The sequence below is a fragment of the Chiloscyllium plagiosum genome, unplaced genomic scaffold (assembly GCF_037043375.1).
Source record: "Chiloscyllium plagiosum isolate Xiang-an unplaced genomic scaffold, Cpla_swu_hap1 HiC_scaffold_14, whole genome shotgun sequence".
In the NCBI taxonomy this organism is placed as follows: Eukaryota; Metazoa; Chordata; class Chondrichthyes; order Orectolobiformes; family Hemiscylliidae; genus Chiloscyllium; species Chiloscyllium plagiosum.
In genome coordinates this window covers 12,442,932-12,464,316 of record NW_028270152.1, presented here as the reverse complement: position 1 = coordinate 12,464,316, position 21,385 = coordinate 12,442,932, and the positions used below count along the sequence as shown (strand labels likewise).

The following is a 21,385-nucleotide window of genomic DNA, read 5'->3' as shown; positions in this document are numbered from 1 at the left end:
AGGGAGCGCGCAAGCAGTCCTGCACTTGCCGAAACCGGGGATTGAACCAGGGACCTTTAGATCTTCAGTCTAACGCTCTCCCAACTGAGCTATTTCAGCAGCTGCTGCCAGCTCAGCGCGCTCAGGCACTTTGCTCGCGGCCACATTCACTTGGGATTTGCCCAGCGTATTTGTTCCAAATCTCCTCACAACATCAACTTCTTCCGGCAAAATTTCCCACCCTGTTTTCTCGGCGGACAGTTCGCTTCGGCCGCTGCCTCTTTATACCGTCTATATCTACACTGTCGTTCATTCTGCACAATCATTTCTGAAATTGACTGCTTGGCTCTGGTCAACTCGCTCGTCAAATGCACAACGAGGAACTGGTCCCTCCAGTCCTCGACAAGTTCCACGTCGTGCTCCGTTCACCGTCAACATGTCTCGCCAGCTTCACCCCATCTCTCCTCTACCTCTCGAAATGCTGCACGTGATGCCATCCGTCTGCAAATGGTCAGTATCAGTCTAAGCTGCTTTGCAAGCAACCCGATGCACCGGAACAATTTGAACAAATCGCCTCTGCTCCGGCTTCAGTCCGTCCACTGTTAAAACCTTCAGTTATTACTCTGCAGGCTTGAGGATTCCCAAGTTCTCTGCAACCATCTCCAAAGCGGCATGCAAGTCACTGACTGTTTACCCGACCGAGTCTGTTTGTGAATACTTTTCCATCGTCATTCTGCACGATCATTTCTGAAGTGACCGCTTGTGTCGAAAACAAGGACAGTCCAAAGCGATTTCCTGAGGCGCACCTCTGGAACGCTCAAATCAACCTAAAGTCAGGCGGCCATGCGCATGTCAGCATCTCTCCTGCAACCTTTCCATTGCGATCAGGGATCACCAGTTTTTGCAAGCTGGAACAGCTGGCCGTCAGCAAGCTTATGAGCGAGGGAGTGTTTGATAGAGAGAGTGCAAAGGCCACCATGTACGCGTTGCTGACTCAAAGACTGTTTTGTGCGTTCGCAGATGTCGGTCAATGAACAGTAGGAGAATTTGAATTGGTGCAGGATTGAGGGTTTGTCCATTTGATTATTTGACTGTTTTGGAATGCTCGTTACGGAGCCAATGAGAAGAAATGTGCCATGAGACTGGAAGCAAAAGGCACAGCATCGCTGCAGGAGCACCATGCAGAAGGAGGGTGAGAAGCAATCCAAACCACCCTTTCGCCAGCAAGGAAAGGTGCAGAGCTTCACATTTATTCACTCGCCTCCATCACAGCTAAACAAAGGAGGGAGCGCGCAAGCAGTCCTGCACTTGCCGAAACCGGGGATTGAACCCGGGACCTTTAGATCTTCAGTCTAACGCTCTCCCAACTGAGCTATTTCGGCAGCTGCTGCCAGCTCAGCGCGCTCAGGCACTTTGCTCGCGGCCACATTCACTTGGGATTTGCCCAGCGTATTTGTTCCAAATCTCCTCACAACATCAACTTCTTCCGGCAAAATTTCCCACCCTGTTTTCTCGGCGGACAGTTCGCTTCGGCCGCTGCCTCTTTATACCGTCTATATCTACACTGTCGTTCATTCTGCACAATCATTTCTGAAATTGACTGCTTGGCTCTGGTCAACTCGCTCGTCAAATGCACAACGAGGAACTGGTCCCTCCAGTCCTCGACAAGTTCCACGTCGTGCTCCGTTCACCGTCAACATGTCTCGCCAGCTTCACCCCATCTCCCCTCTACCTCTCGAAATGCTGCACGTGATGCCATCCGTCTGCAAATGGTCAGTATCAGTCTAAGCTGCTTTGCAAGCAACCCGATGCACCGGAACAATTTGAACAAATCGCCTCTGCTCCGGCTTCAGTCCGTCCACTGTTAAAACCTTCAGTTATTACTCTGCAGGCTTGAGGATTCCCAAGTTCTCTGCAACCATCTCCAAAGCGGCATGCAAGTCACTGACTGTTTACCCGACCGAGTCTGTTTGTGAATACTTTTCCATCGTCATTCTGCACGATCATTTCTGAAGTGACCGCTTGTGTCGAAAACAAGGACAGTCCAAAGCGATTTCCTGAGGCGCACCTCTGGAACGCTCAAATCAACCTAAAGTCAGGCGGCCATGCGCATGTCAGCATCTCTCCTGCAACCTTTCCATTGCGATCAGGGATCACCAGTTTTTGCAAGCTGGAACAGCTGGCCGTCAGCAAGCTTATGAGCGAGGAAGTGTTTGATAGAGAGAGTGCAAAGGCCACCATGTACGCGTTGCTGACTCAAAGACTGTTTTGTGCGTTCGCAGATGTTGGTCAATGAACAGTAGGAGAATTTGAATTGGTGCAGGATTGAGGGTTTGTCCATTTGATTATTTGACTGTTTTGGAATGCTCGTTACGGAGCCAATGAGAAGAAATGTGCCATGAGACTGGAAGCAAAAGGCACAGCATCGCTGCAGGAGCACCATGCAGAAGGAGGGTGAGAAGCAATCCAAACCACCCTTTCGCCAGCAAGGAAAGGTGCAGAGCTTCACATTTATTCACTCGCCTCCATCACAGCTAAACAAAGGAGGGAGCGCGCAAGCAGTCCTGCACTTGCCGAAACCGGGGATTGAACCAGGGACCTTTAGATCTTCAGTCTAACGCTCTCCCAACTGAGCTATTTCAGCAGCTGCTGCCAGCTCAGCGCGCTCAGGCACTTTGCTCGCGGCCACATTCACTTGGGATTTGCCCAGCGTATTTGTTCCAAATCTCCTCACAACATCAACTTCTTCCGGCAAAATTTCCCACCCTGTTTTCTCGGCGGACAGTTCGCTTCGGCCGCTGCCTCTTTATACCGTCTATATCTACACTGTCGTTCATTCTGCACAATCATTTCTGAAATTGACTGCTTGGCTCTGGTCAACTCGCTCGTCAAATGCACAACGAGGAACTGGTCCCTCCAGTCCTCGACAAGTTCCACGTCGTGCTCCGTTCACCGTCAACATGTCTCGCCAGCTTCACCCCATCTCTCCTCTACCTCTCGAAATGCTGCACGTGATGCCATCCGTCTGCAAATGGTCAGTATCAGTCTAAGCTGCTTTGCAAGCAACCCGATGCACCGGAACAATTTGAACAAATCGCCTCTGCTCCGGCTTCAGTCCGTCCACTGTTAAAACCTTCAGTTATTACTCTGCAGGCTTGAGGATTCCCAAGTTCTCTGCAACCATCTCCAAAGCGGCATGCAAGTCACTGACTGTTTACCCGACCGAGTCTGTTTGTGAATACTTTTCCATCGTCATTCTGCACGATCATTTCTGAAGTGACCGCTTGTGTCGAAAACAAGGACAGTCCAAAGCGATTTCCTGAGGCGCACCTCTGGAACGCTCAAATCAACCTAAAGTCAGGCGGCCATGCGCATGTCAGCATCTCTCCTGCAACCTTTCCATTGCGATCAGGGATCACCAGTTTTTGCAAGCTGGAACAGCTGGCCGTCAGCAAGCTTATGAGCGAGGGAGTGTTTGATAGAGAGAGTGCAAAGGCCACCATGTACGCGTTGCTGACTCAAAGACTGTTTTGTGCGTTCGCAGATGTTGGTCAATGAACAGTAGGAGAATTTGAATTGGTGCAGGATTGAGGGTTTGTCCATTTGATTATTTGACTGTTTTGGAATGCTCGTTACGGAGCCAATGAGAAGAAATGTGCCATGAGACTGGAAGCAAAAGGCACAGCATCGCTGCAGGAGCACCATGCAGAAGGAGGGTGAGAAGCAATCCAAACCACCCTTTCGCCAGCAAGGAAAGGTGCAGAGCTTCACATTTATTCACTCGCCTCCATCACAGCTAAACAAAGGAGGGAGCGCGCAAGCAGTCCTGCACTTGCCGAAACCGGGGATTGAACCAGGGACCTTTAGATCTTCAGTCTAACGCTCTCCCAACTGAGCTATTTCAGCAGCTGCTGCCAGCTCAGCGCGCTCAGGCACTTTGCTCGCGGCCACATTCACTTGGGATTTGCCCAGCGTATTTGTTCCAAATCTCCTCACAACATCAACTTCTTCCGGCAAAATTTCCCACCCTGTTTTCTCGGCGGACAGTTCGCTTCGGCCGCTGCCTCTTTATACCGTCTATGTCTACACTGTCGTTCATTCTGCACAATCATTTCTGAAATTGACTGCTTGGCTCTGGTCAACTCGCTCGTCAAATGCACAACGAGGAACTGGTCCCTCCAGTCCTCGACAAGTTCCACGTCGTGCTCCGTTCACCGTCAACATGTCTCGCCAGCTTCACCCCATCTCTCCTCTACCTCTCGAAATGCTGCACGTGATGCCATCCGTCTGCAAATGGTCAGTATCAGTCTAAGCTGCTTTGCAAGCAACCCGATGCACCGGAACAATTTGAACAAATCGCCTCTGCTCCGGCTTCAGTCCGTCCACTGTTAAAACCTTCAGTTATTACTCTGCAGGCTTGAGGATTCCCAAGTTCTCTGCAACCATCTCCAAAGCGGCATGCAAGTCACTGACTGTTTACCCGACCGAGTCTGTTTGTGAATACTTTTCCATCGTCATTCTGCACGATCATTTCTGAAGTGACCGCTTGTGTCGAAAACAAGGACAGTCCAAAGCGATTTCCTGAGGCGCACCTCTGGAACGCTCAAATCAACCTAAAGTCAGGCGGCCATGCGCATGTCAGCATCTCTCCTGCAACCTTTCCATTGCGATCAGGGATCACCAGTTTTTGCAAGCTGGAACAGCTGGCCGTCAGCAAGCTTATGAGCGAGGAAGTGTTTGATAGAGAGAGTGCAAAGGCCACCATGTACGCGTTGCTGACTCAAAGACTGTTTTGTGCGTTCGCAGATGTTGGTCAATGAACAGTAGGAGAATTTGAATTGGTGCAGGATTGAGGGTTTGTCCATTTGATTATTTGACTGTTTTGGAATGCTCGTTACGGAGCCAATGAGAAGAAATGTGCCATGAGACTGGAAGCAAAAGGCACAGCATCGCTGCAGGAGCACCATGCAGAAGGAGGGTGAGAAGCAATCCAAACCACCCTTTCGCCAGCAAGGAAAGGTGCAGAGCTTCACATTTATTCACTCGCCTCCATCACAGCTAAACAAAGGAGGGAGCGCGCAAGCAGTCCTGCACTTGCCGAAACCGGGGATTGAACCAGGGACCTTTAGATCTTCAGTCTAACGCTCTCCCAACTGAGCTATTTCAGCAGCTGCTGCCAGCTCAGCGCGCTCAGGCACTTTGCTCGCGGCCACATTCACTTGGGATTTGCCCAGCGTATTTGTTCCAAATCTCCTCACAACATCAACTTCTTCCGGCAAAATTTCCCACCCTGTTTTCTCGGCGGACAGTTCGCTTCGGCCGCTGCCTCTTTATACCGTCTATATCTACACTGTCGTTCATTCTGCACAATCATTTCTGAAATTGACTGCTTGGCTCTGGTCAACTCGCTCGTCAAATGCACAACGAGGAACTGGTCCCTCCAGTCCTCGACAAGTTCCACGTCGTGCTCCGTTCACCGTCAACATGTCTCGCCAGCTTCACCCCATCTCTCCTCTACCTCTCGAAATGCTGCACGTGATGCCATCCGTCTGCAAATGGTCAGTATCAGTCTAAGCTGCTTTGCAAGCAACCCGATGCACCGGAACAATTTGAACAAATCGCCTCTGCTCCGGCTTCAGTCCGTCCACTGTTAAAACCTTCAGTTATTACTCTGCAGGCTTGAGGATTCCCAAGTTCTCTGCAACCATCTCCAAAGCGGCATGCAAGTCACTGACTGTTTACCCGACCGAGTCTGTTTGTGAATACTTTTCCATCGTCATTCTGCACGATCATTTCTGAAGTGACCGCTTGTGTCGAAAACAAGGACAGTCCAAAGCGATTTCCTGAGGCGCACCTCTGGAACGCTCAAATCAACCTAAAGTCAGGCGGCCATGCGCATGTCAGCATCTCTCCTGCAACCTTTCCATTGCGATCAGGGATCACCAGTTTTTGCAAGCTGGAACAGCTGGCCGTCAGCAAGCTTATGAGCGAGGGAGTGTTTGATAGAGAGAGTGCAAAGGCCACCATGTACGCGTTGCTGACTCAAAGACTGTTTTGTGCGTTCGCAGATGTCGGTCAATGAACAGTAGGAGAATTTGAATTGGTGCAGGATTGAGGGTTTGTCCATTTGATTATTTGACTGTTTTGGAATGCTCGTTACGGAGCCAATGAGAAGAAATGTGCCATGAGACTGGAAGCAAAAGGCACAGCATCGCTGCAGGAGCACCATGCAGAAGGAGGGTGAGAAGCAATCCAAACCACCCTTTCGCCAGCAAGGAAAGGTGCAGAGCTTCACATTTATTCACTCGCCTCCATCACAGCTAAACAAAGGAGGGAGCGCGCAAGCAGTCCTGCACTTGCCGAAACCGGGGATTGAACCCGGGACCTTTAGATCTTCAGTCTAACGCTCTCCCAACTGAGCTATTTCGGCAGCTGCTGCCAGCTCAGCGCGCTCAGGCACTTTGCTCGCGGCCACATTCACTTGGGATTTGCCCAGCGTATTTGTTCCAAATCTCCTCACAACATCAACTTCTTCCGGCAAAATTTCCCACCCTGTTTTCTCGGCGGACAGTTCGCTTCGGCCGCTGCCTCTTTATACCGTCTATATCTACACTGTCGTTCATTCTGCACAATCATTTCTGAAATTGACTGCTTGGCTCTGGTCAACTCGCTCGTCAAATGCACAACGAGGAACTGGTCCCTCCAGTCCTCGACAAGTTCCACGTCGTGCTCCGTTCACCGTCAACATGTCTCGCCAGCTTCACCCCATCTCCCCTCTACCTCTCGAAATGCTGCACGTGATGCCATCCGTCTGCAAATGGTCAGTATCAGTCTAAGCTGCTTTGCAAGCAACCCGATGCACCGGAACAATTTGAACAAATCGCCTCTGCTCCGGCTTCAGTCCGTCCACTGTTAAAACCTTCAGTTATTACTCTGCAGGCTTGAGGATTCCCAAGTTCTCTGCAACCATCTCCAAAGCGGCATGCAAGTCACTGACTGTTTACCCGACCGAGTCTGTTTGTGAATACTTTTCCATCGTCATTCTGCACGATCATTTCTGAAGTGACCGCTTGTGTCGAAAACAAGGACAGTCCAAAGCGATTTCCTGAGGCGCACCTCTGGAACGCTCAAATCAACCTAAAGTCAGGCGGCCATGCGCATGTCAGCATCTCTCCTGCAACCTTTCCATTGCGATCAGGGATCACCAGTTTTTGCAAGCTGGAACAGCTGGCCGTCAGCAAGCTTATGAGCGAGGAAGTGTTTGATAGAGAGAGTGCAAAGGCCACCATGTACGCGTTGCTGACTCAAAGACTGTTTTGTGCGTTCGCAGATGTTGGTCAATGAACAGTAGGAGAATTTGAATTGGTGCAGGATTGAGGGTTTGTCCATTTGATTATTTGACTGTTTTGGAATGCTCGTTACGGAGCCAATGAGAAGAAATGTGCCATGAGACTGGAAGCAAAAGGCACAGCATCGCTGCAGGAGCACCATGCAGAAGGAGGGTGAGAAGCAATCCAAACCACCCTTTCGCCAGCAAGGAAAGGTGCAGAGCTTCACATTTATTCACTCGCCTCCATCACAGCTAAACAAAGGAGGGAGCGCGCAAGCAGTCCTGCACTTGCCGAAACCGGGGATTGAACCAGGGACCTTTAGATCTTCAGTCTAACGCTCTCCCAACTGAGCTATTTCAGCAGCTGCTGCCAGCTCAGCGCGCTCAGGCACTTTGCTCGCGGCCACATTCACTTGGGATTTGCCCAGCGTATTTGTTCCAAATCTCCTCACAACATCAACTTCTTCCGGCAAAATTTCCCACCCTGTTTTCTCGGCGGACAGTTCGCTTCGGCCGCTGCCTCTTTATACCGTCTATATCTACACTGTCGTTCATTCTGCACAATCATTTCTGAAATTGACTGCTTGGCTCTGGTCAACTCGCTCGTCAAATGCACAACGAGGAACTGGTCCCTCCAGTCCTCGACAAGTTCCACGTCGTGCTCCGTTCACCGTCAACATGTCTCGCCAGCTTCACCCCATCTCTCCTCTACCTCTCGAAATGCTGCACGTGATGCCATCCGTCTGCAAATGGTCAGTATCAGTCTAAGCTGCTTTGCAAGCAACCCGATGCACCGGAACAATTTGAACAAATCGCCTCTGCTCCGGCTTCAGTCCGTCCACTGTTAAAACCTTCAGTTATTACTCTGCAGGCTTGAGGATTCCCAAGTTCTCTGCAACCATCTCCAAAGCGGCATGCAAGTCACTGACTGTTTACCCGACCGAGTCTGTTTGTGAATACTTTTCCATCGTCATTCTGCACGATCATTTCTGAAGTGACCGCTTGTGTCGAAAACAAGGACAGTCCAAAGCGATTTCCTGAGGCGCACCTCTGGAACGCTCAAATCAACCTAAAGTCAGGCGGCCATGCGCATGTCAGCATCTCTCCTGCAACCTTTCCATTGCGATCAGGGATCACCAGTTTTTGCAAGCTGGAACAGCTGGCCGTCAGCAAGCTTATGAGCGAGGGAGTGTTTGATAGAGAGAGTGCAAAGGCCACCATGTACGCGTTGCTGACTCAAAGACTGTTTTGTGCGTTCGCAGATGTCGGTCAATGAACAGTAGGAGAATTTGAATTGGTGCAGGATTGAGGGTTTGTCCATTTGATTATTTGACTGTTTTGGAATGCTCGTTACGGAGCCAATGAGAAGAAATGTGCCATGAGACTGGAAGCAAAAGGCACAGCATCGCTGCAGGAGCACCATGCAGAAGGAGGGTGAGAAGCAATCCAAACCACCCTTTCGCCAGCAAGGAAAGGTGCAGAGCTTCACATTTATTCACTCGCCTCCATCACAGCTAAACAAAGGAGGGAGCGCGCAAGCAGTCCTGCACTTGCCGAAACCGGGGATTGAACCAGGGACCTTTAGATCTTCAGTCTAACGCTCTCCCAACTGAGCTATTTCGGCAGCTGCTGCCAGCTCAGCGCGCTCAGGCACTTTGCTCGCGGCCACATTCACTTGGGATTTGCCCAGCGTATTTGTTCCAAATCTCCTCACAACATCAACTTCTTCCGGCAAAATTTCCCACCCTGTTTTCTCGGCGGACAGTTCGCTTCGGCCGCTGCCTCTTTATACCGTCTATATCTACACTGTCGTTCATTCTGCACAATCATTTCTAAAATTGACTGCTTGGCTCTGGTCAACTCGCTCGTCAAATGCACAACGAGGAACTGGTCCCTCCAGTCCTCGACAAGTTCCACGTCGTGCTCCGTTCACCGTCAACATGTCTCGCCAGCTTCACCCCATCTCCCCTCTACCTCTCGAAATGCTGCACGTGATGCCATCCGTCTGCAAATGGTCAGTATCAGTCTAAGCTGCTTTGCAAGCAACCCGATGCACCGGAACAATTTGAACAAATCGCCTCTGCTCCGGCTTCAGTCCGTCCACTGTTAAAACCTTCAGTTATTACTCTGCAGGCTTGAGGATTCCCAAGTTCTCTGCAACCATCTCCAAAGCGGCATGCAAGTCACTGACTGTTTACCCGACCGAGTCTGTTTGTGAATACTTTTCCATCGTCATTCTGCACGATCATTTCTGAAGTGACCGCTTGTGTCGAAAACAAGGACAGTCCAAAGCGATTTCCTGAGGCGCACCTCTGGAACGCTCAAATCAACCTAAAGTCAGGCGGCCATGCGCATGTCAGCATCTCTCCTGCAACCTTTCCATTGCGATCAGGGATCACCAGTTTTTGCAAGCTGGAACAGCTGGCCGTCAGCAAGCTTATGAGCGAGGAAGTGTTTGATAGAGAGAGTGCAAAGGCCACCATGTACGCGTTGCTGACTCAAAGACTGTTTTGTGCGTTCGCAGATGTTGGTCAATGAACAGTAGGAGAATTTGAATTGGTGCAGGATTGAGGGTTTGTCCATTTGATTATTTGACTGTTTTGGAATGCTCGTTACGGAGCCAATGAGAAGAAATGTGCCATGAGACTGGAAGCAAAAGGCACAGCATCGCTGCAGGAGCACCATGCAGAAGGAGGGTGAGAAGCAATCCAAACCACCCTTTCGCCAGCAAGGAAAGGTGCAGAGCTTCATATTTATTCACTCGCCTCCATCACAGCTAAACAAAGGAGGGAGCGCGCAAGCAGTCCTGCACTTGCCGAAACCGGGGATTGAACCAGGGACCTTTAGATCTTCAGTCTAACGCTCTCCCAACTGAGCTATTTCAGCAGCTGCTGCCAGCTCAGCGCGCTCAGGCACTTTTCTCGCGGCCACATTCACTTGGGATTTGCCCAGCGTATTTGTTCCAAATCTCCTCACAACATCAACTTCTTCCGGCAAAATTTCCCACCCTGTTTTCTCGGCGGACAGTTCGCTTCGGCCGCTGCCTCTTTATACCGTCTATATCTACACTGTCGTTCATTCTGCACAATCATTTCTGAAATTGACTGCTTGGCTCTGGTCAACTCGCTCGTCAAATGCACAACGAGGAACTGGTCCCTCCAGTCCTCGACAAGTTCCACGTCGTGCTCCGTTCACCGTCAACATGTCTCGCCAGCTTCACCCCATCTCTCCTCTACCTCTCGAAATGCTGCACGTGATGCCATCCGTCTGCAAATGGTCAGTATCAGTCTAAGCTGCTTTGCAAGCAACCCGATGCACCGGAACAATTTGAACAAATCGCCTCTGCTCCGGCTTCAGTCCGTCCACTGTTAAAACCTTCAGTTATTACTCTGCAGGCTTGAGGATTCCCAAGTTCTCTGCAACCATCTCCAAAGCGGCATGCAAGTCACTGACTGTTTACCCGACCGAGTCTGTTTGTGAATACTTTTCCATCGTCATTCTGCACGATCATTTCTGAAGTGACCGCTTGTGTCGAAAACAAGGACAGTCCAAAGCGATTTCCTGAGGCGCACCTCTGGAACGCTCAAATCAACCTAAAGTCAGGCGGCCATGCGCATGTCAGCATCTCTCCTGCAACCTTTCCATTGCGATCAGGGATCACCAGTTTTTGCAAGCTGGAACAGCTGGCCGTCAGCAAGCTTATGAGCGAGGGAGTGTTTGATAGAGAGAGTGCAAAGGCCACCATGTACGCGTTGCTGACTCAAAGACTGTTTTGTGCGTTCGCAGATGTCGGTCAATGAACAGTAGGAGAATTTGAATTGGTGCAGGATTGAGGGTTTGTCCATTTGATTATTTGACTGTTTTGGAATGCTCGTTACGGAGCCAATGAGAAGAAATGTGCCATGAGACTGGAAGCAAAAGGCACAGCATCGCTGCAGGAGCACCATGCAGAAGGAGGGTGAGAAGCAATCCAAACCACCCTTTCGCCAGCAAGGAAAGGTGCAGAGCTTCACATTTATTCACTCGCCTCCATCACAGCTAAACAAAGGAGGGAGCGCGCAAGCAGTCCTGCACTTGCCGAAACCAGGGATTGAACCAGGGACCTTTAGATCTTCAGTCTAACGCTCTCCCAACTGAGCTATTTCGGCAGCTGCTGCCAGCTCAGCGCGCTCAGGCACTTTGCTCGCGGCCACATTCACTTGGGATTTGCCCAGCGTATTTGTTCCAAATCTCCTCACAACATCAACTTCTTCCGGCAAAATTTCCCACCCTGTTTTCTCGGCGGACAGTTCGCTTCGGCCGCTGCCTCTTTATACCGTCTATATCTACACTGTCGTTCATTCTGCACAATCATTTCTGAAATTGACTGCTTGGCTCTGGTCAACTCGCTCGTCAAATGCACAACGAGGAACTGGTCCCTCCAGTCCTCGACAAGTTCCACGTCGTGCTCCGTTCACCGTCAACATGTCTCGCCAGCTTCACCCCATCTCTCCTCTACCTCTCGAAATGCTGCACGTGATGCCATCCGTCTGCAAATGGTCAGTATCAGTCTAAGCTGCTTTGCAAGCAACCCGATGCACCGGAACAATTTGAACAAATCGCCTCTGCTCCGGCTTCAGTCCGTCCACTGTTAAAACCTTCAGTTATTACTCTGCAGGCTTGAGGATTCCCAAGTTCTCTGCAACCATCTCCAAAGCGGCATGCAAGTCACTGACTGTTTACCCGACCGAGTCTGTTTGTGAATACTTTTCCATCGTCATTCTGCACGATCATTTCTGAAGTGACCGCTTGTGTCGAAAACAAGGACAGTCCAAAGCGATTTCCTGAGGCGCACCTCTGGAACGCTCAAATCAACCTAAAGTCAGGCGGCCATGCGCATGTCAGCATCTCTCCTGCAACCTTTCCATTGCGATCAGGGATCACCAGTTTTTGCAAGCTGGAACAGCTGGCCGTCAGCAAGCTTATGAGCGAGGGAGTGTTTGATAGAGAGAGTGCAAAGGCCACCATGTACGCGTTGCTGACTCAAAGACTGTTTTGTGCGTTCGCAGATGTTGGTCAATGAACAGTAGGAGAATTTGAATTGGTGCAGGATTGAGGGTTTGTCCATTTGATTATTTGACTGTTTTGGAATGCTCGTTACGGAGCCAATGAGAAGAAATGTGCCATGAGACTGGAAGCAAAAGGCACAGCATCGCTGCAGGAGCACCATGCAGAAGGAGGGTGAGAAGCAATCCAAACCACCCTTTCGCCAGCAAGGAAAGGTGCAGAGCTTCACATTTATTCACTCGCCTCCATCACAGCTAAACAAAGGAGGGAGCGCGCAAGCAGTCCTGCACTTGCCGAAACCGGGGATTGAACCAGGGACCTTTAGATCTTCAGTCTAACGCTCTCCCAACTGAGCTATTTCGGCAGCTGCTGCCAGCTCAGCTCGCTCAGGCACTTTGCTCGCGGCCACATTCACTTGGGATTTGCCCAGCGTATTTGTTCCAAATCTCCTCACAACATCAACTTCTTCCGGCAAAATTTCCCACCCTGTTTTCTCGGCGGACAGTTCGCTTCGGCCGCTGCCTCTTTATACCGTCTATATCTACACTGTCGTTCATTCTGCACAATCATTTCTGAAATTGACTGCTTGGCTCTGGTCAACTCGCTCGTCAAATGCACAACGAGGAACTGGTCCCTCCAGTCCTCGACAAGTTCCACGTCGTGCTCCGTTCACCGTCAACATGTCTCGCCAGCTTCACCCCATCTCTCCTCTACCTCTCGAAATGCTGCACGTGATGCCATCCGTCTGCAAATGGTCAGTATCAGTCTAAGCTGCTTTGCAAGCAACCCGATGCACCGGAACAATTTGAACAAATCGCCTCTGCTCCGGCTTCAGTCCGTCCACTGTTAAAACCTTCAGTTATTACTCTGCAGGCTTGAGGATTCCCAAGTTCTCTGCAACCATCTCCAAAGCGGCATGCAAGTCACTGACTGTTTACCCGACCGAGTCTGTTTGTGAATACTTTTCCATCGTCATTCTGCACGATCATTTCTGAAGTGACCGCTTGTGTCGAAAACAAGGACAGTCCAAAGCGATTTCCTGAGGCGCACCTCTGGAACGCTCAAATCAACCTAAAGTCAGGCGGCCATGCGCATGTCAGCATCTCTCCTGCAACCTTTCCATTGCGATCAGGGATCACCAGTTTTTGCAAGCTGGAACAGCTGGCCGTCAGCAAGCTTATGAGCGAGGAAGTGTTTGATAGAGAGAGTGCAAAGGCCACCATGTACGCGTTGCTGACTCAAAGACTGTTTTGTGCGTTCGCAGATGTTGGTCAATGAACAGTAGGAGAATTTGAATTGGTGCAGGATTGAGGGTTTGTCCATTTGATTATTTGACTGTTTTGGAATGCTCGTTACGGAGCCAATGAGAAGAAATGTGCCATGAGACTGGAAGCAAAAGGCACAGCATCGCTGCAGGAGCACCATGCAGAAGGAGGGTGAGAAGCAATCCAAACCACCCTTTCGCCAGCAAGGAAAGGTGCAGAGCTTCACATTTATTCACTCGCCTCCATCACAGCTAAACAAAGGAGGGAGCGCGCAAGCAGTCCTGCACTTGCCGAAACCGGGGATTGAACCAGGGACCTTTAGATCTTCAGTCTAACGCTCTCCCAACTGAGCTATTTCAGCAGCTGCTGCCAGCTCAGCGCGCTCAGGCACTTTGCTCGCGGCCACATTCACTTGGGATTTGCCCAGCGTATTTGTTCCAAATCTCCTCACAACATCAACTTCTTCCGGCAAAATTTCCCACCCTGTTTTCTCGGCGGACAGTTCGCTTCGGCCGCTGCCTCTTTATACCGTCTATATCTACACTGTCGTTCATTCTGCACAATCATTTCTGAAATTGACTGCTTGGCTCTGGTCAACTCGCTCGTCAAATGCACAACGAGGAACTGGTCCCTCCAGTCCTCGACAAGTTCCACGTCGTGCTCCGTTCACCGTCAACATGTCTCGCCAGCTTCACCCCATCTCTCCTCTACCTCTCGAAATGCTGCACGTGATGCCATCCGTCTGCAAATGGTCAGTATCAGTCTAAGCTGCTTTGCAAGCAACCCGATGCACCGGAACAATTTGAACAAATCGCCTCTGCTCCGGCTTCAGTCCGTCCACTGTTAAAACCTTCAGTTATTACTCTGCAGGCTTGAGGATTCCCAAGTTCTCTGCAACCATCTCCAAAGCGGCATGCAAGTCACTGACTGTTTACCCGACCGAGTCTGTTTGTGAATACTTTTCCATCGTCATTCTGCACGATCATTTCTGAAGTGACCGCTTGTGTCGAAAACAAGGACAGTCCAAAGCGATTTCCTGAGGCGCACCTCTGGAACGCTCAAATCAACCTAAAGTCAGGCGGCCATGCGCATGTCAGCATCTCTCCTGCAACCTTTCCATTGCGATCAGGGATCACCAGTTTTTGCAAGCTGGAACAGCTGGCCGTCAGCAAGCTTATGAGCGAGGGAGTGTTTGATAGAGAGAGTGCAAAGGCCACCATGTACGCGTTGCTGACTCAAAGACTGTTTTGTGCGTTCGCAGATGTCGGTCAATGAACAGTAGGAGAATTTGAATTGGTGCAGGATTGAGGGTTTGTCCATTTGATTATTTGACTGTTTTGGAATGCTCGTTACGGAGCCAATGAGAAGAAATGTGCCATGAGACTGGAAGCAAAAGGCACAGCATCGCTGCAGGAGCACCATGCAGAAGGAGGGTGAGAAGCAATCCAAACCACCCTTTCGCCAGCAAGGAAAGGTGCAGAGCTTCACATTTATTCACTCGCCTCCATCACAGCTAAACAAAGGAGGGAGCGCGCAAGCAGTCCTGCACTTGCCGAAACCGGGGATTGAACCAGGGACCTTTAGATCTTCAGTCTAACGCTCTCCCAACTGAGCTATTTCAGCAGCTGCTGCCAGCTCAGCGCGCTCAGGCACTTTGCTCGCGGCCACATTCACTTGGGATTTGCCCAGCGTATTTGTTCCAAATCTCCTCACAACATCAACTTCTTCCGGCAAAATTTCCCACCCTGTTTTCTCGGCGGACAGTTCGCTTCGGCCGCTGCCTCTTTATACCGTCTATATCTACACTGTCGTTCATTCTGCACAATCATTTCTGAAATTGACTGCTTGGCTCTGGTCAACTCGCTCGTCAAATGCACAACGAGGAACTGGTCCCTCCAGTCCTCGACAAGTTCCACGTCGTGCTCCGTTCACCGTCAACATGTCTCGCCAGCTTCACCCCATCTCTCCTCTACCTCTCGAAATGCTGCACGTGATGCCATCCGTCTGCAAATGGTCAGTATCAGTCTAAGCTGCTTTGCAAGCAACCCGATGCACCGGAACAATTTGAACAAATCGCCTCTGCTCCGGCTTCAGTCCGTCCACTGTTAAAACCTTCAGTTATTACTCTGCAGGCTTGAGGATTCCCAAGTTCTCTGCAACCATCTCCAAAGCGGCATGCAAGTCACTGACTGTTTACCCGACCGAGTCTGTTTGTGAATACTTTTCCATCGTCATTCTGCACGATCATTTCTGAAGTGACCGCTTGTGTCGAAAACAAGGACAGTCCAAAGCGATTTCCTGAGGCGCACCTCTGGAACGCTCAAATCAACCTAAAGTCAGGCGGCCATGCGCATGTCAGCATCTCTCCTGCAACCTTTCCATTGCGATCAGGGATCACCAGTTTTTGCAAGCTGGAACAGCTGGCCGTCAGCAAGCTTATGAGCGAGGGAGTGTTTGATAGAGAGAGTGCAAAGGCCACCATGTACGCGTTGCTGACTCAAAGACTGTTTTGTGCGTTCGCAGATGTCGGTCAATGAACAGTAGGAGAATTTGAATTGGTGCAGGATTGAGGGTTTGTCCATTTGATTATTTGACTGTTTTGGAATGCTCGTTACGGAGCCAATGAGAAGAAATGTGCCATGAGACTGGAAGCAAAAGGCACAGCATCGCTGCAGGAGCACCATGCAGAAGGAGGGTGAGAAGCAATCCAAACCACCCTTTCGCCAGCAAGGAAAGGTGCAGAGCTTCACATTTATTCACTCGCCTCCATCACAGCTAAACAAAGGAGGGAGCGCGCAAGCAGTCCTGCACTTGCCGAAACCGGGGATTGAACCAGGGACCTTTAGATCTTCAGTCTAACGCTCTCCCAACTGAGCTATTTCGGCAGCTGCTGCCAGCTCAGCGCGCTCAGGCACTTTGCTCGCGGCCACATTCACTTGGGATTTGCCCAGCGTATTTGTTCCAAATCTCCTCACAACATCAACTTCTTCCGGCAAAATTTCCCACCCTGTTTTCTCGGCGGACAGTTCGCTTCGGCCGCTGCCTCTTTATACCGTCTATATCTACACTGTCGTTCATTCTGCACAATCATTTCTGAAATTGACTGCTTGGCTCTGGTCAACTCGCTCGTCAAATGCACAACGAGGAACTGGTCCCTCCAGTCCTCGACAAGTTCCACGTCGTGCTCCGTTCACCGTCAACATGTCTCGCCAGCTTCACCCCATCTCTCCTCTACCTCTCGAAATGCTGCACGTGATGCCATCCGTCTGCAAATGGTCAGTATCAGTCTAAGCTGCTTTGCAAGCAACCCGATGCACCGGAACAATTTGAACAAATCGCCTCTGCTCCGGCTTCAGTCCGTCCACTGTTAAAACCTTCAGTTATTACTCTGCAGGCTTGAGGATTCCCAAGTTCTCTGCAACCATCTCCAAAGCGGCATGCAAGTCACTGACTGTTTACCCGACCGAGTCTGTTTGTGAATACTTTTCCATCGTCATTCTGCACGATCATTTCTGAAGTGACCGCTTGTGTCGAAAACAAGGACAGTCCAAAGCGATTTCCTGAGGCGCACCTCTGGAACGCTCAAATCAACCTAAAGTCAGGCGGCCATGCGCATGTCAGCATCTCTCCTGCAACCTTTCCATTGCGATCAGGGATCACCAGTTTTTGCAAGCTGGAACAGCTGGCCGTCAGCAAGCTTATGAGCGAGGGAGTGTTTGATAGAGAGAGTGCAAAGGCCACCATGTACGCGTTGCTGACTCAAAGACTGTTTTGTGCGTTCGCAGATGTTGGTCAATGAACAGTAGGAGAATTTGAATTGGTGCAGGATTGAGGGTTTGTCCATTTGATTATTTGACTGTTTTGGAATGCTCGTTACGGAGCCAATGAGAAGAAATGTGCCATGAGACTGGAAGCAAAAGGCACAGCATCGCTGCAGGAGCACCATGCAGAAGGAGGGTGAGAAGCAATCCAAACCACCCTTTCGCCAGCAAGGAAAGGTGCAGAGCTTCACATTTATTCACTCGCCTCCATCACAGCTAAACAAAGGAGGGAGCGCGCAAGCAGTCCTGCACTTGCCGAAACCGGGGATTGAACCAGGGACCTTTAGATCTTCAGTCTAACGCTCTCCCAACTGAGCTATTTCGGCAGCTGCTGCCAGCTCAGCTCGCTCAGGCACTTTGCTCGCGGCCACATTCACTTGGGATTTGCCCAGCGTATTTGTTCCAAATCTCCTCACAACATCAACTTCTTCCGGCAAAATTTCCCACCCTGTTTTCTCGGCGGACAGTTCGCTTCGGCCGCTGCCTCTTTATACCGTCTATATCTACACTGTCGTTCATTCTGCACAATCATTTCTGAAATTGACTGCTTGGCTCTGGTCAACTCGCTCGTCAAATGCACAACGAGGAACTGGTCCCTCCAGTCCTCGACAAGTTCCACGTCGTGCTCCGTTCACCGTCAACATGTCTCGCCAGCTTCACCCCATCTCTCCTCTACCTCTCGAAATGCTGCACGTGATGCCATCCGTCTGCAAATGGTCAGTATCAGTCTAAGCTGCTTTGCAAGCAACCCGATGCACCGGAACAATTTGAACAAATCGCCTCTGCTCCGGCTTCAGTCCGTCCACTGTTAAAACCTTCAGTTATTACTCTGCAGGCTTGAGGATTCCCAAGTTCTCTGCAACCATCTCCAAAGCGGCATGCAAGTCACTGACTGTTTACCCGACCGAGTCTGTTTGTGAATACTTTTCCATCGTCATTCTGCACGATCATTTCTGAAGTGACCGCTTGTGTCGAAAACAAGGACAGTCCAAAGCGATTTCCTGAGGCGCACCTCTGGAACGCTCAAATCAACCTAAAGTCAGGCGGCCATGCGCATGTCAGCATCTCTCCTGCAACCTTTCCATTGCGATCAGGGATCACCAGTTTTTGCAAGCTGGAACAGCTGGCCGTCAGCAAGCTTATGAGCGAGGAAGTGTTTGATAGAGAGAGTGCAAAGGCCACCATGTACGCGTTGCTGACTCAAAGACTGTTTTGTGCGTTCGCAGATGTTGGTCAATGAACAGTAGGAGAATTTGAATTGGTGCAGGATTGAGGGTTTGTCCATTTGATTATTTGACTGTTTTGGAATGCTCGTTACGGAGCCAATGAGAAGAAATGTGCCATGAGACTGGAAGCAAAAGGCACAGCATCGCTGCAGGAGCACCATGCAGAAGGAGGGTGAGAAGCAATCCAAACCACCCTTTCGCCAGCAAGGAAAGGTGCAGAGCTTCACATTTATTCACTCGCCTCCATCACAGCTAAACAAAGGAGGGAGCGCGCAAGCAGTCCTGCACTTGCCGAAACCGGGGATTGAACCAGGGACCTTTAGATCTTCAGTCTAACGCTCTCCCAACTGAGCTATTTCAGCAGCTGCTGCCAGCTCAGCGCGCTCAGGCACTTTGCTCGCGGCCACATTCACTTGGGATTTGCCCAGCGTATTTGTTCCAAATCTCCTCACAACATCAACTTCTTCCGGCAAAATTTCCCACCCTGTTTTCTCGGCGGACAGTTCGCTTCGGCCGCTGCCTCTTTATACCGTCTATATCTACACTGTCGTTCATTCTGCACAATCATTTCTGAAATTGACTGCTTGGCTCTGGTCAACTCGCTCGTCAAATGCACAACGAGGAACTGGTCCCTCCAGTCCTCGACAAGTTCCACGTCGTGCTCCGTTCACCGTCAACATGTCTCGCCAGCTTCACCCCATCTCTCCTCTACCTCTCGAAATGCTGCACGTGATGCCATCCGTCTGCAAATGGTCAGTATCAGTCTAAGCTGCTTTGCAAGCAACCCGATGCACCGGAACAATTTGAACAAATCGCCTCTGCTCCGGCTTCAGTCCGTCCACTGTTAAAACCTTCAGTTATTACTCTGCAGGCTTGAGGATTCCCAAGTTCTCTGCAACCATCTCCAAAGCGGCATGCAAGTCACTGACTGTTTACCCGACCGAGTCTGTTTGTGAATACTTTTCCATCGTCATTCTGCACGATCATTTCTGAAGTGACCGCTTGTGTCGAAAACAAGGACAGTCCAAAGCGATTTCCTGAGGCGCACCTCTGGAACGCTCAAATCAACCTAAAGTCAGGCGGCCATGCGCATGTCAGCATCTCTCCTGCAACCTTTCCATTGCGATCAGGGATCACCAGTTTTTGCAAGCTGGAACAGCTGGCCGTCAGCAAGCTTATGAGCGAGGGAGTGTTTGATAGAGAGAGTGCAAAGGCCACCATGTACGCGTTGCTGACTCAAAGACTGTTTTGTGCGTTCGCAGATGTCGGTCAATGAACAGTAGGAGAATTTGAATTGGTGCAGGATTGAGGGTTTGTCCATTTGATTATTTGACTGTTTTGGAATGCTCGTTACGGAGCCAATGAGAAGAAATGTGCCATGAGACTGGAAGCAAAAGGCACAGCATCGCTGCAGGAGCACCATGCAGAAGGAGGGTGAGAAGCAATCCAAACCACCCTTTCGCCAGCAAGGAAAGGTGCAGAGCTTCACATTTATTCACTCGCCTCCATCACAGCTAAACAAAGGAGGGAGCGCGCAAGCAGTCCTGCACTTGCCGAAACCGGGGATTGAACCAGGGACCTTTAGATCTTCAGTCTAACGCTCTCCCAACTGAGCTATTTCGGCAGCTGCTGCCAGCTCAGCGCGCTCAGGCACTTTGCTCGCGGCCACATTCACTTGGGATTTGCCCAGCGTATTTGTTCCAAATCTCCTCACAACATCAACTTCTTCCGGCAAAATTTCCCACCCTGTTTTCTCGGCGGACAGTTCGCTTCGGCCGCTGCCTCTTTATACCGTCTATATCTACACTGTCGTTCATTCTGCACAATCATTTCTGAAATTGACTGCTTGGCTCTGGTCAACTCGCTCGTCAAATGCACAACGAGGAACTGGTCCCTCCAGTCCTCGACAAGTTCCACGTCGTGCTCCGTTCACCGTCAACATGTCTCGCCAGCTTCACCCCATCTCTCCTCTACCTCTCGAAATGCTGCACGTGATGCCATCCATCTGCAAATGGTCAGTATCAGTCTAAGCTGCTTTGCAAGCAACCCGATGCACCGGAACAATTTGAACAAATCGCCTCTGCTCCGGCTTCAGTCCGTCCACTGTTAAAACCTTCAGTTATTACTCTGCAGGCTTGAGGATTCCCAAGTTCTCTGCAACCATCTCCAAAGCGGCATGCAAGTCACTGACTGTTTACCCGACCGAGTCTGTTTGTGAATACTTTTCCATCGTCATTCTGCACGATCATTTCTGAAGTGACCGCTTGTGTCGAAAACAAGGACAGTCCAAAGCGATTTCCTGAGGCGCACCTCTGGAACGCTCAAATCAACCTAAAGTCAGGCGGCCATGCGCATGTCAGCATCTCTCCTGCAACCTTTCCATTGCGATCAGGGATCACCAGTTTTTGCAAGCTGGAACAGCTGGCCGTCAGCAAGCTTATGAGCGAGGAAGTGTTTGATAGAGAGAGTGCAAAGGCCACCATGTACGCGTTGCTGACTCAAAGACTGTTTTGTGCGTTCGCAGATGTTGGTCAATGAACAGTAGGAGAATTTGAATTGGTGCAGGATTGAGGGTTTGTCCATTTGATTATTTGACTGTTTTGGAATGCTCGTTACGGAGCCAATGAGAAGAAATGTGCCATGAGACTGGAAGCAAAAGGCACAGCATCGCTGCAGGAGCACCATGCAGAAGGAGGGTGAGAAGCAATCCAAACCACC

General features: G+C 50.4%; 3 non-coding genes across 3 annotated transcripts; all 3 read right to left on the bottom strand.

Annotated features, from left to right (window-relative positions):
• Positions 1–1,288: 1,288 nt before the first annotated feature.
• Positions 1,289–1,361, bottom strand: trnaf-gaa (transfer RNA phenylalanine (anticodon GAA)). Its single transcript has one exon. It is a non-coding gene; the product is annotated as a tRNA-Phe (tRNA).
• A 4,975-nt stretch (positions 1,362–6,336) lies between these two features.
• trnaf-gaa (transfer RNA phenylalanine (anticodon GAA)) lies at positions 6,337–6,409 on the bottom strand. The gene has a single exon. It is a non-coding gene; the product is annotated as a tRNA-Phe (tRNA).
• Positions 6,410–11,384: 4,975 nt separating this feature from the next.
• On the bottom strand, positions 11,385–11,457 carry trnaf-gaa (transfer RNA phenylalanine (anticodon GAA)). Its single transcript has one exon. It is a non-coding gene; the product is annotated as a tRNA-Phe (tRNA).
• Positions 11,458–21,385: the final 9,928 nt, after the last annotated feature.